The sequence below is a fragment of the Amblyomma mixtum genome, chromosome 3 (assembly GCF_055824585.1).
Source record: "Amblyomma mixtum isolate Tamu chromosome 3, ASM5582458v1, whole genome shotgun sequence".
Lineage (NCBI taxonomy): Eukaryota > Metazoa > Arthropoda > Arachnida > Ixodida > Ixodidae > Amblyomma > Amblyomma mixtum.
Genome location: NC_143014.1, coordinates 394,170,484 through 394,183,996, shown reverse-complemented (window position 1 = coordinate 394,183,996; position 13,513 = coordinate 394,170,484). Strand labels below are relative to the sequence as shown.

Here is a 13,513-nt window from a genome sequence, read left to right as displayed (position 1 = left end):
CCAGGGTGAGGGCGTAGCGTTCAATCTCTCTGTTCAGCGCAGCTAGCTGTTTACGTGCATAACGGTCAAGCTTATGCCTGCGCGTTTGGAAAGTGAGCTGCTGCTTGCGACGCCAGACGGCGAGCAGGTGTGAGTCGTAGGGGGTCAGAGGATCTTCCGGGTAGACTGATTCCGTGGCGGCTTGTACGTCTTGAAATAGCTCAGAGGTCCAGAGACCAATGTCGTCAATCTTGTGAGGCGGGGAGCGGCACTCTCGGAAGCGATGCCAGTTAGTGAAGAGTTGGGGGCGAGCAGGGCGACCTGCCGGGCCCCCTACGAGAACGAGCTCTAGTAGATCGTGATCACTGCCCAGATTTACGTGCGTGTTTGTCCAGGAGGCATCGAGGCCTTCGCTGATGACGGAAAGATCTGGAGTAGTGTCACGCTGAATGCTGTTGCCGTGACGAGTAGGAAACGAAGGATCATTAAGAATGATGATATGGTTATCATGGATAGCTTGCCACAGTGTCTTGCTCTTAAGCGTATCTGTCTGGTAGCCCCAGGCCGTGTGGTGAGCGTTAAAGTCCCCGACGATGGCAATGGGACTGGAACCGGCCAAGCGTGAGACTTCCGCAATGAGAGAATGAAAAGCAGGATGCCTCGCCCGGGGGGAGCTGTACACGTTCAAGAGGAAGAGGCTATGGCCTCGTTTGCGACGGGGCAGAATTTCCAATAGAAGATGATCGATAGTGGAGATGTTAGTGTCGTGAGTGAGAGCGGTTACATTCCTTTTGACAAAGGTGACCACGTTGGATGAAGAGAGAGTTGTGAAAAGTACGATATCCCGCTAGCTTGGAGGTGGATCCCGCCTCTTGGAGGGCAATTATTTCTGGGCGATCTCGGTGTTGAAAACGCTGTTGGAGGAGAGCTCGTTTACGGGTGAACCCCCGACAGTTCCACTGCCAGAGGGTGAGACGGGTGGAAGTGTTATTGCGAACCATGTTGGTTTAAGCGTTGCTCTACGAGCTGTATGCGCGTTTCGACCTGCATGAAGCGGGCACCATGAGCTTCTTGTGTACGTGTCAACCTATCCATGGCCTCTGTGAGACCCTGAAGCTGCGAGAGGACTTGGGTAGAGAACTGCTGAAAAGTGTTATTGAAAGTGTCTTCAATGTTAGCCATGCGTCTGTAGAGGCGCCTGTCTAATGAAGGCGCGATTGTGCAAGTTTTGCGTTTGGGTGGAGAAGGCTCTTGCATTGAACCATCCTCCTCCTCGTCGGGGGCAGTGGAAGGAAGCGCGAGAGTGGGTTGGGTAGCTGGTGCATTGGTAGTTGTCTGTGCGGCCTGTAATGCTACTACTGGGATGCATTATAGCGCCGGCCAGACAATTGATAATTCGGGAAACCCGTGAGGAGCTGGAGCTGCTTCTGTATGTGCTCTCGTGTGCCGCGGACGAAGAGCGGCTGGTCAGTCTCATCTCCGATCAGGCTGAGCCCACCTGGATGCGCCACAGTGTGCTGTACTGCGTCCAGTGCGGACATCACCATGCTGCCCTGCAGCTGACCGGCTGCTTTCAGAAGTTAATTCGGGAGGGCAGAATGCTGCGGTCATACCTTCCCGAGGTCCGGCAGCGGGCATCCGTCACGCTAAAGTTTGTGCAGAGCTTCATGCGGTCGATGCCACTACCACAATCGCAGCCGATTGCAGCGGCACGCAGGCGAAACCCGTCAGGTGAACCAGTGATAGCTCCCACTCGTGTGCCTCGCAAGGCCACCACACCCCGCCTGGCTGCTGTGAGTGCCACCATGGATGCTGCGGAGGCCTCAATGCCACCCGCTGTGTCATCTCCCGACAGGGTGACTGAGAGTGAATCGTGTGCCCCAGTGTCTAAACCGACAGTCAGCCACTACACCTCACAAATTCGCCTAGAGGAGGGTGCAGTATCGATCCTGTGCTCGTCTCCCTTAACCCTGTGGGAGGGCTATCCACGCCGGACAAACCCTGAGGCGCACGCATCAACAAGCGAAGTGGCCTCCATCCTGAAGCAACGACCCGTGGACCTCCCACCTGTTGTTGCCACGCCAGATGCTCATCAAAGGAGCTCCGGGGAAGAATATGCCGGCACCTGCCCGAAGCCAACAGAAATCAGGGAGGTTGTCCAGCCAACACCATATCCATCAGTTCGGAGGCTCAGACTTGCCATGTCAGTTTCGAAGTGTTCGCAAGCTAGCATTAAGGATAGTTGCCGGGCCAGTTGGTACATGATCACACCGTAAAACAGCGCGCTTAAACTGCCTGATGAAGGAACTGCCTGACGAAGGCCAACTTCAGTACCTTGACCTACGGTTGTCCTCGAGTGAGGACCATCTGTGCTGGTGCTATGCTCCGAGGTCTAAGAAATGCCTTCTGCCTTACTCGTCCGCGCATACGAAGCTTGTCAAACGAGCAATAGCTTTGGGCGCCTTGAACAATGCCCTGAAAAGATCGTGCCATCACCGACAGCAAGCTAGCATGGAATCTCAGCTGAAACGTCTACGCGAAGCGGGTTTCCCGGATGCCCTCATTTCAGGGATCGGCTTCAAGCTCTTGAAAGATCTCCGCCTATCTAGCCTCCCGATGAGGCCACGCAAAGAAAGAGAGAAGATGGCTGTTATGCCGTATCTGCACGGGATCAGCCACTCGTTGAAGAAGATAGTAAGGCGTGCTGGAGTGAATTTGATCCTAACCGCACCCAGAAAGCTCAATATGCTTTTCAGAATGGTGAATGGAGATGCCCCAAAACCAGCGCGGTGCAGTAAGAAACATGAAAAAATGTTCACCACCTGTGACACGGAGGTAATCTACGAGATACCGCTGTCATGCGGCGCATCTTATGTGGGCCAAAGTGGACGCTGCATAGACGACCGTCTGCGAGAGCACACCATTAACATCCGCACGGGATACGGCAGCACGCTGGCAAAACACGTATCTGCCTGTCATTGCACACCTAACCTTGGACGAAGCCAGATTTTGAGGCGGTATAATCATCAACACAAACGTGAACTATATGAAGCATTCATCATAGATAGGAAAGGCGCGTCATGCGTTAGCACTCCATCGATGGCACTGACAAGAAAAGGGATTAAATATCTTGAATAATCATTGACGACATGATGCGACAGGAGGATATCTTCCTCGCCTTCCTTTGATTGTTTTTTGTTTTCCTTTCCGGTATTTATTGCGAGCAATGCAATAAACCATGCAGTTGTAAGTTCAGCGCTGTGTGTGTGCGTGTCTTCTTTCTTCGTCCCGTGTAAGCGCGCTGTTTTACGGTGTGATCGCAAGCTAGCCCTGACCTTGACATTACTGGCGAGAGCGTATGAGGCTCTTTCATGCTACCTTCGCTTGAGGAAGAGGCAAGTGGCGGAGATGAGGCAAGCGACCCAAGGGAGACAGAAATGTCTCATGACCGATCCAGCCAGTTCATGACACCCACGAACAGCGACTGCTCAGGCACTGATTTTCAGGAGAGTACTCCGGGAACGGTTCGCTTTCCACAGCCGACACCAATGCAACCTGGCACCAGTTTGCAGGCCCTGCAGTGTGCAGCCCAGAAGTGCCGACCAGGATTTAGGCGGAACCAATTCGCCGAGACCTCTACCTGGTCAGACATCTTCCCCCGAGCGCAAGGCGGTGCTGCCAGGGTTCCTGATTCAAGAGGATGTCAGGCGCCTGCACTCGTCCACTGCAGCCAATTCCGCTGTTGCCGGGCCTGCTCAGCGGGAATCCAAGGAGTCACTACACCAGCGAGCGCCTGCAGAGACAGCGTCAAGCCTTGCAGAGACTGTGGAGACATCGGATGAAGAGGACCTGGATGGAACACCACTTATGGACAGCTATGAGGACACGGTTCCTGAAAGCAAGAGCTGGCCACATTGTCAGCCACATGGAGTAGATTTGAACATAGGCCTTGTGGTGAGGACACCGAAAGAAGGGAAGGCAGCACCAAGCTCGGCAGCTGCTCCATACAATGACACTGCACAGTTAAGCAGTGCACAGGTCGCCACTGCCCCATTTGGCACTGCACAATTCGGCAGTGTTCATGTCGCCCAAGCACAGGTCAGCAATGCTCAGTTTCCGATCCCTGCTCAAGAGGAAGAGCCCACTGCTCTCTGTGATTGTGATGGTGACCGAGCTGGTAGAAGGCCCACCAATACGCTGCCGAGGAAGTAGGCGGAGGTGTTATTGAGTAGCATGCAATTGTCAGTGTTTCCGAAGACTCAGAGAGTGAAAAGAAGAGGAGGAGAACGGTATTCCTTACTGAAAATTAACGCGTTTTGAATTTACGACGGAATATTTATATTGCATTTTAAAGATAATTTCCTTCATGAATGCTCTAAACCTACGCACGAAAGAGGTTCCTGAAATATCTCGCTTAGTATTTGAAATGTATCCTTAAGATATGCTGAAAATATGTACCCCACCTAAAGCATGTTTCGAGCACGTTTCAAATACGTGACAAAACATGTTGCGAATGTATTAAAATTGTACATTCATAAATATGATATTAATCCGTACAAATTATACTTCAGTGCTAACAAATGGGCTGTGTTTGTGAACATATTTCCTGCACACTACAAGCTGCCGTAGGAAAATTTCGTCCTCTAAACCGTGTGTCGGGACACAGTCAATAAACACTTCCTATTCTGTCGTCCTTTCGTTTATGACAACCTGTGGAGGGCAGACAACCACCGCTTAATTACAGTGCACGAGAAGAATGTGATAGCACATGGTCGGAAAGTGCGTGTTCTGCACCTTCTGGTCCGAACCTGCAAGCGAATACGACCCCCACTCGCAGGGCCGGCTGGCTCCTAAAGACCCCCATGTATGCCTTAGTTGACATTTCGACTCCTGACCGATGCCTGGCGCAGGCTGCGACTAGCAGTCTCGTTATAGATTGCTCGCAGGTTCCAACGCAACCAGTCCTGCAGTTGTGAGACAATTTCGAGGCCCCCAGTCTTCGCGCCAGAAACCTCTCGTTGGGCAAAATAATGCGTTGTCTCTTGGAGGGTGTGCTGGGTGTTTCACCCAAGATTTTACACAAAAATATAGGCTTTTTGAGTTAGAAGAGCGCATTTTCCGGCATGGTACTGTCAGCGGTTCAGTACATCAGAATAAAGATAAGACGTGCAAACTAGCAGCCGGGTTCACTGAAACTGAATACTTAACTTTTTAGATTTTACTTTTAGGCTCCCTAATTATTCGGAAGCGTGCAGCCAACGATAAGTAATATCCACATCAGTTTTTAGAATTTCGCAAACGCGGTTACGTGAAGCGCTGTGGCCCAACAAAATATGGCAACAACGCGCCAAAATAGATGCACTTTCGAGAATCTTGCAGGGAAAGCAACCTCTCCAGTGCACGTAACTAATCGAAATAGCCGATATGTAATGGCGACAGCGCAGAGGGTAACCGCGTTTTCTAAATCCTAAAAACAGTTATGGATGATATTTACGGTGACCAACATGCTCGTCAGTAATTAAGTAACCTAAAAGTAATAGTTAAAAAGTTGACTTTTTATTATTAGTTAACCACCCCGCTGGTAAGCACGACTCAGCGGTATTTTGACGTACTACACTCCTGATAATGCTATGCCTCAAAAAAGCGCTCTAGTAGCTGAAAAAGCCATTTAGAAAATACCCAAAGTCTTAAGAGAGAGACACTCTATATAAGGCAAGCCAACTAGTGCGCGTGTCGGAACACTTGCAGTGTGCTCACGACAGTTTCGGTCAGCGTTTGTGATGTCCCGACATTTCTCCCGGTTAAGCGATGTCATGTGACACTGCGACACCATCTACCTCCTCATTTATGACAATGCCGTGCTTTCTTAGGGATCTGCCTCGCAATGATTTCGCTTTAAAAGGGTCATCGACCATGCCGTTGTTTCGGGGGTTCATTGATTCATTTCGTCGTCGGACAACTTAAACTTCTCACCCTAAATTAAGCCGAACGGAATATGGTATTTTTTTAATGCGTCAGAAATCTACTAAATGGGTAAAAGTAGCATTTCTGACATCTTGCGTTATTGTTCAAAATTTTGTTCGTAGCATACATAGAAAGCATTCATTTTGGTATTTAAGTACAGGTACAAATAACACAAGATTACTATGAAACTAATACATGCTCGAAATTCAGTGTGAGCACAAAGCTGCACCTTTATTCTTCATTCTTTATACCTATATTTTAATCTCCAAGTTTCTACCAAATAGATCAGCATTGGGAAAATACAAATGTTATATATTTCCTTTTCACTGCTATTGGGAATAAGCTATATTTGACCTGGGAGTATTTGCCAAATGCACTTGATCCTCTTCTCATGTTCGTGGCTATTTCCTTACAATAATCCGCACATGCAGCCAATACCTGCCGTAGATAGATGTGTTTTCTCACCACTTCCAATACCTCGATGCCTATCATAAGCCTTTCTTCCGTGACTGCCCTGATTATTGAATATTAATTTTCTTCATGCCAATTTCTGGCTCACCGCTCTCCTTTGAGTGTTTGAATTCTTTATCATGCGATGCAATTCACCCCCACAGTCAGTTAAGTGGGCAATGTCCCCAGCCAAATGAAGATTGCTAAAATTTTCGCCTTGACTTTTGTTCCCAGATCTTACAATCCAGTCCTTGGGTACCTCCTGTAAACGCACGTTGAATAGCTCTGGGGAGATTGCGTCACCTTGCCGTATCCGTTCTTGATTTGTATTGTATTACTTTTCCTATTTAGAACCACCGCCTATGTGCTAGTCATTATACGTACTGAAACATGACCAAGCCGACATATCTTTTGAAACGTCACGAAGTACACTAGGCTCTCCAAGGAATTTCATCCTGACGCCCGCGGCTAAGAGTTGAAAATTACGACGGCAGCGACTCATGCACTCTCTTTTACCTTCGCTTTTAACATGTTCTTTTATTCCTTTTTAAGCAAGGAAAAAGTCAATCTTCTCTATCTGTCAGCTTTCGAACGTTTACGAGCGCTCAATAATAACGTAGCTGTGTTCTAAGCTCGAAAAAGAAAAAAAAACACTTCAATGCCTGAAAGTTGATGTAGTTAAAGGCAAGGCTGGTTCTCGCTGCGAACAGTTCATTAGAATGACTAGTTTCCATATGCATTGCAGAAAGTGACGTTCTATTTTATCTCGTGCGCACTCTGCTTCCTGCATTCGTCGCCGTGGGCAGGTTTTGTGGTTGTTGTAGTTGTTTCTTACATTTCGGGTAGGAGACATTTAATCCAACGTCTTTGCTGAAGGGATACGTGTCGTTCTGCAAGAAAGCGTGAGCTGATGTTTTCTGTCCCGGCTGTGGCAGCCGCATTCGGACGGAGGCTGCATGAAACAAAAAGCTCGTTTTCTAAGGTCCAGCATACGTTAAACAGAAATATATGAATGTGAGAGAAGGAGCTGTTGTCAGAGTGAAGTGCTCTTGCGGATATGCATCTGCTAATTGTACAGTTTAGCCGCTGATTATAATTTACACCGCTGCAGATAATGATGCGCTCAGCCAATTTCACACTCATTTCAAGCGTACAGAAGCCACCTACCGCGCTACACGGACTTGCGAGGCCGCAGAGGGTAGCAGGGGCGCTGGCACTGGAAGTACCGCTCGACGCTATTCTCTTCTCCGTCTTCCGAGCCCTCCCTGTGTTTTCGGGCTGCGAGAAGTTCCATGGGTTCATAAAAGCGAATCTCACTGCCTACGCGATCACAACTGAAAGCACCTCTCGATTCGGCTTACTGTACTGACAGCATCACAGCGGAAATAAGAACTTTGCTTTTGAACAAATAAATAGCAGCGCAAGGAGACGAGGACTAGACGAGACAACAAGGACGGCGCTGTTGTCTCGTCTAGTCCTCGTCTCCTTGCGCTGCTATTTATTTGCTCAAGACATGTACCAACACGCCCAATTTTCCACGTTAGTCAAGAACTGTGCCTTTCTTTGAAGTCACTTTCTCTAACGTGCAGAAAGGAAAATCCCTTCGTAGCGGACGCCAGCCACGGCCCCTTCAGCTGCTAAGGCTCAGGACGCCACAGACATGACCCCAAGGTGGACTGAAGCTTCCAGGATAAATGCTCGCTTCCTTAAGGAACACGAGGAGTAAGAGATCTAATTTTTGTTTTAAGACAAAATCCATTCTGTGGCACTTTCTGGCAACACCGATTCTTGTTCGCAGAAAAATACGTAATGATTACTCGAAAGATTAAATTTAAGGGCCGAAAACTTTTCCTTCCACTCCACTCCAGACGTTACGACTAAAAGCGACTCTGTGAACCCCATTTGATAATGGATGGCGGCCTAGCCTAGCCTCAGAGATCCACGAAAAGAAGACTGCCTGGTGGTGGCGCTGCCTGTATTTCGTCTTGTGACGATTTCTAGCTAAAAAAAATCTTCGGTTGCAGTGAAAGAAGTCACTGTGTCCTTAGAGCACGGTACGGTGCTCTAGCAACTACGATTCGCCCTCTGTGTCCATTTCCGGTTGGGCAGCATGCGCTCACCAACAATTCGGACAAGGCACCAGTCGCAGCTCGTGCACTTATCGTCAAAAGAGGGCGACTTAATGACGCACACACTATCAATGAAGGGCCCGCGCGCAGCCTTGACGCAGAGGGTCTGCGAGCAGGGCAGCCAACTGTCTGAAAAAGAAGAGGAGAGTCGTTCCCTAAACTCTGGTTCCCGTCTGTGCGACTGCAGCAACGAACGTCGCGCCCACTTGTTGCCCTCGCAGTCAGGTAGGTTTTCGTCAATCGGTGACTGGATCTGCTGCAGTAAATATCCTTGCCTCTTCGACAATCGTAGCCGAATAGTGGAACATCAGCGATATTGGTTGGCACTAAAGAGGCGCTTATTTCCTTAAGGCTTTCTGGAAACCTGGGTGTTGTATAATCAATTTTCGTTTGTATTTTTATTGCGAGATCCATAGTAATTTCTAGCGTGCCATTTCATTGTGAATATTAATTGTCCCACATCGCAAACATCTTCATAAATGACTCTTTGAATTGCAAAACCGTTTGAGGAATATCCCGATTGCCGCCAAGTTTGCTTACGCGATCTCTCGGTTATTGGGCCACAATTCAGTGCCTCCCAAGATATGTGTCGTTTGAGTTGGGCCTTCTTTCAGTTTACTAGTGCCAAGGTATTAGATGGCGATGTTGACGCCGAAAGTGTCCGCAAAATGTGTCGCCGGAAGTTGGCCGCTGTGACGTACGTCATCGGTCATATTGATACAGCTCAGAAGTGGACGAAGAAGAAGTGTTTCGCCACCTCGCTTGTGACGAGGAAGAAGAAGTGGTTCGTCTTCTGGCTGGTGACCGCTCGGCAGACTGGAGCAGTTCTTGTGTCTCTGTGTGCTGTGTAATATTCGTGACAAATCTGGTGGAGGTGCTGGGTAAGCTTCCAGACCCGCGTAGGCTACCGACCAATACGGATCTCACCCCAGTTCACCAGCGCCGCGGCCGCCGCCTCCGTGGAGCGTCCCCTGAATTTGGACTCCTTCCGGCTGCAACCAGGGCGACGCAACCCCGGCCTTCGGAGGCACCAGCTGCCATGGCAACTGAGACCACGCTCCCGGCGCACATCCTCTGTCATCAGCCACGAACACCCCCGTCGTTTCATGGCGACGTGTTCGAGGACGCCGAGGATTGGCTCGAGATATTCGAACGGGTTGCCCGTTACAACGGCTGGAGTGACAACCGTAAGCTCCACAATGTCTATTTTGCACTTGAAGAGTCGGCTCGGACATGGTTCGAAAGCCATGAAGCTTCGTTTACGTCCTGGGAAGCTTTCTGCCGCAATCTTAAAGCCACTTTTCCGAATGCAGACCGTCGAGAGCGAGCAGAAGCTGCGTTACACTCGCGCAACCAGCGCCACAACGAGAGTGTACGCATGTACTACGAGGACATGACTCGCCTTTTTAAGCGCGCGGATCCTAGCATGACAGAAGACAAGAAGCTTCGCCACCTCATGCGGGGTGTCAAGCAAGAGCTCTTCGCAGGACTCGTGCGCAGCCCACCAAGCACTGTGGCAGAGTTCCTCACCGAGGCGGCAACTATGGAGAAGACGCTGGAACAGCGAGCCCGCCAGTACAATCGCGACGTCAACACCTTCGGGCCTGATCCCATCTCCACGCCTCCCGGTATCGACGCGGCCTTTCTACGCGAACTGGTCCGATCTGTCGTTAGAGAGGAACTGCAGGCCTTCCGTACGCCGTCCGAGACGCCATCTTTCACGCCACTGAGCGAAGTCATCCGGGACGAGGTGCGCCTGGCAGCACAACAGCACCAGATTTCCGAGGTTCCTCGCCAGCCTGATGCAAGGCCCACGTATGCGTCCGTCCTGCGCCAGGCCCCTGGGTACGACGTCACTGCCGCGACTCCAGCAGTGCTCTCGTCGAGCTCCCCTCGTGGTGACGCTCCGCCAGCCTATCAGCGACCGCGAAAGAGTGAAGTGTGGCGTGCCCCGGATCGTCGGCCCCTCTGCTATCACTGTGGCGAGGCGGGTCACCTCTACAGGGCGTGCCCATACCGCCGCGTGGGCCTGCGTGGTTTCGCGCCGAACGACCCGTGCCCTCAGAACGGGGAACGACCGCAGGAGATAGCATTCCATCTGTCGTCGCGCCAGAACCACATAACGTCAGGCCACCAGGAGGCTCGATCACCGTCGCCGCGACGCTACCGTTCTCCAAGCCCCCGTCAAGCCGCAGGCTACTCCGGACGCCGTTCTCCCAGTCCACGCCGGGAAAACTGATTCCAGCGGCCTCTGGAGGCAAGGCCGCTGATGCCGGGACTTGTGAAGATCCTCCTGCGCCACTACCACGCGACGATGTTTCTCCGGGAGCGAGTAGCGACAGCATCCGACGCGCTACCTCCGATTTGTGCGTCAAAATTGACGGAATCGACGTGACCGCTTTGCTGGATACTGGTGCCGACTATTCTGTCATGTGCCTGGCCCTTGCCGTACAACTGAAGAAAGTATTGACGGGGTGGTCGGGGCCTAGCATTCGCACTGCTGGGGGTCACCTGATTATCCCTGCCGGCAGGTGCACAGCTCGTGTCGATATCCTTGGTTTTGTGTACGTCGGCGAGTTTGTAGTCCTCCGTGAGTGTTCGAGGGACTTGATCCTCGGTCTTGACTTTCTCCACACGAACGGTGCTGTCATTGACCTCCACGAATCACGGGTCACGTTCTCGACGAAACGGGCTGTGGCACGCACTGACACAGACGATTCACGCTTCACTGCTCTGCGACTTGTTGACGACGACGTAATGGTGCCACCCCGGTCCAGTGTGCTAGTTCTCGTGAGGAATGATTTATTCCACGACTACGAAGGTGTCGCTGATAGCCACGTACCCCTGCTGCTCGAGAAGGGAGTAGCCATCGCTCGCGGGCTCGTCCAACTACAAGACGGTTGTGCTAGTGTGCTCCCCTACTGAAAAATCCGGTATGAATTTTAAACCGGAACCGCATACCGGGTTATTGTACAGGATTTGCGATACCGGATTACTGGAATATCCTGTATAAAACAGGACAGTCCTGTATAATACAGGACTCTCCTGTTTTGTACAGGATACTCCGGTATCGCAAATCCTGTACAATAACCCGGTAGGCGGTTCCGGTTTAAAATTCATACCGGAATACAGGACAGTCCTGTATTAAACAGGCTAGGCCCGTATTATACAGGAGGGCCCTGTATCACAGGACAAAGGCAGAATAAAATGCTTCAAATATATCCCACTTGGACTAAATCTGCCCAAAAACTGGGGCCATAAGTGTACATGCCAAATGCTGAAATATACAGAGCCTCAGAAACTGGTAATCTGCGATTATCAGCAACTCGCATTGCAGTCGATGTGCCATTGTGTTATTTGCTCCCACCTTTTACCAAAGTATTGGTAGCTTGGTGAGTATTATAATGCATCAAAAACTCCAAAAGATGTTTATTTTTTCCGCATGTCTTGAACCAGCTCACTAAGGTAATAATTTAACTCTTTGCGACGATCTACCGGCGCTGGAGTCTTTACAGGGTGCTGGCCAATGAAGTAGTCAAAAGCACCTGCAGAAAAGAATATATATTTGGTAGTACATAATGCCCCCAGCTTATCATTTAATTGCGCACTGACACAAAACATAATGCATTGAGCACTGTGACATGCAACTTACGGCCAATGGCTTGTAGCTTTTCAGGGGTCATTGGCTTTCTGCAGCCCACTGTGGAGGCTTCTGACTTCAGGTTCCGATGGCAAGCTTGCCCTGTAACGCCCCTTTCCAGGAGTTGTGGAGTCGTCCAAAGGCTGCGTCTTTACAGAAACGCGAATCTTTGGGTGCCACCATAACTGCTGCGCACGTTGCCGAAGGAATAAAAATTCCATTCCCGAGGTGGACCTGTATGCAATAACAAATGCATACCCCAGTAGCACAAACGGGGCTCTGAATTGCGGGCCCCCGTGGGCCCAGACAAGCCACAGACAAGCCAGGCGTCTCAAGACGCCAGGCCCTGAGCATTGGCAATGCTCAGTATCGTGAATGCACCTCCCGCCTTCCATATTTGAATCAATAATGTATTGCAAATCTGCGTCGTAACATTGTTGGTGTGTAAACAGGTTGCTCAGACGATTGCGATGCTTGCGTGGTCATCCTCCATTATTTGCGGCACATACCGCAGCATTGATGCGATGCGTGATGTTTGTTCAAGGTCTTGAGCCGCTCCCCCTCAGGACGCTTATCAATGATTGCTCTCGCACGTATACACCATGTGCCTCTGTAAAGAAATAATACAAACTATAAAACTAATTTTAGTCGTGCTATCATGAAGGGCAAGCAATTTCGGTATGTAACTGAAAGAAAATTTTGCGCTATTTCGTCCCTCTACGCTGTGCAGTCTACAAAGTTTTAGTTAAAAAGACACTGAACAGTTAGAACGTTTCTGTTGACGCCGAGCATATAACCGAGACGGAGGCAGTACTTAAAGAACAGAGTGATTTAAAATGCGTACTTACGTCCTAGCAGCACGACGTCGCCGTCATAAAATCCGCCTTCCACCGGTCAAATGTTCACCACCGGCCTCCACCGGTCAAATGTTCACCACTCACGTCTTTCGGAGCGAAGTCATTCATCACTGAGACAAGGATGATAGGGTTCCACCATATTTGCACTGGACGTACGCATGAAAGGCGATGTCATCTTTGATCATGGATTGATCAAGGCAACACGAAGAAAGTCGCAAAAAATTGTATAACACAAATTCAACGCCAACGAGCGAGTGCCAGCGTGTTTTCCCAGCTACCTTCATCGCTTCACACTCAACCCAGTCGCAGGAGAGAAGAAAAAACCTGTTCCGAACAAACGCAGGAAAGGCGGGGGGGGGGGGGGGGGGGGGGCACTTTTGCAAAAAGTCACCGCGAAGCGGCCGGGGACAGTGAACAAGTAGAATCGGAACCTCCTCGCCACTTCATGGAAGTCGCGGGAAGCGTGGTCGGGAGGGCGGCTTAAAATGTTCGGT

At 50.3% G+C, this 13,513-nt stretch overlaps 1 long non-coding RNA gene across 1 annotated transcript; it reads right to left on the bottom strand.

Annotated features, from left to right (window-relative positions):
- Positions 1 to 12,232: 12,232 nt before the first annotated feature.
- LOC149357222 (uncharacterized) lies at positions 12,233 to 13,299 on the bottom strand. Its single transcript, XR_016289890.1, has 3 exons — positions 13,011 to 13,299; positions 12,672 to 12,772; positions 12,233 to 12,396 (listed from the first exon to the last, which is right to left on the bottom strand). It is a non-coding gene; the product is annotated as an uncharacterized LOC149357222 (long non-coding RNA).
- Between the last annotated feature and the right edge of the window lie 214 nt (positions 13,300 to 13,513).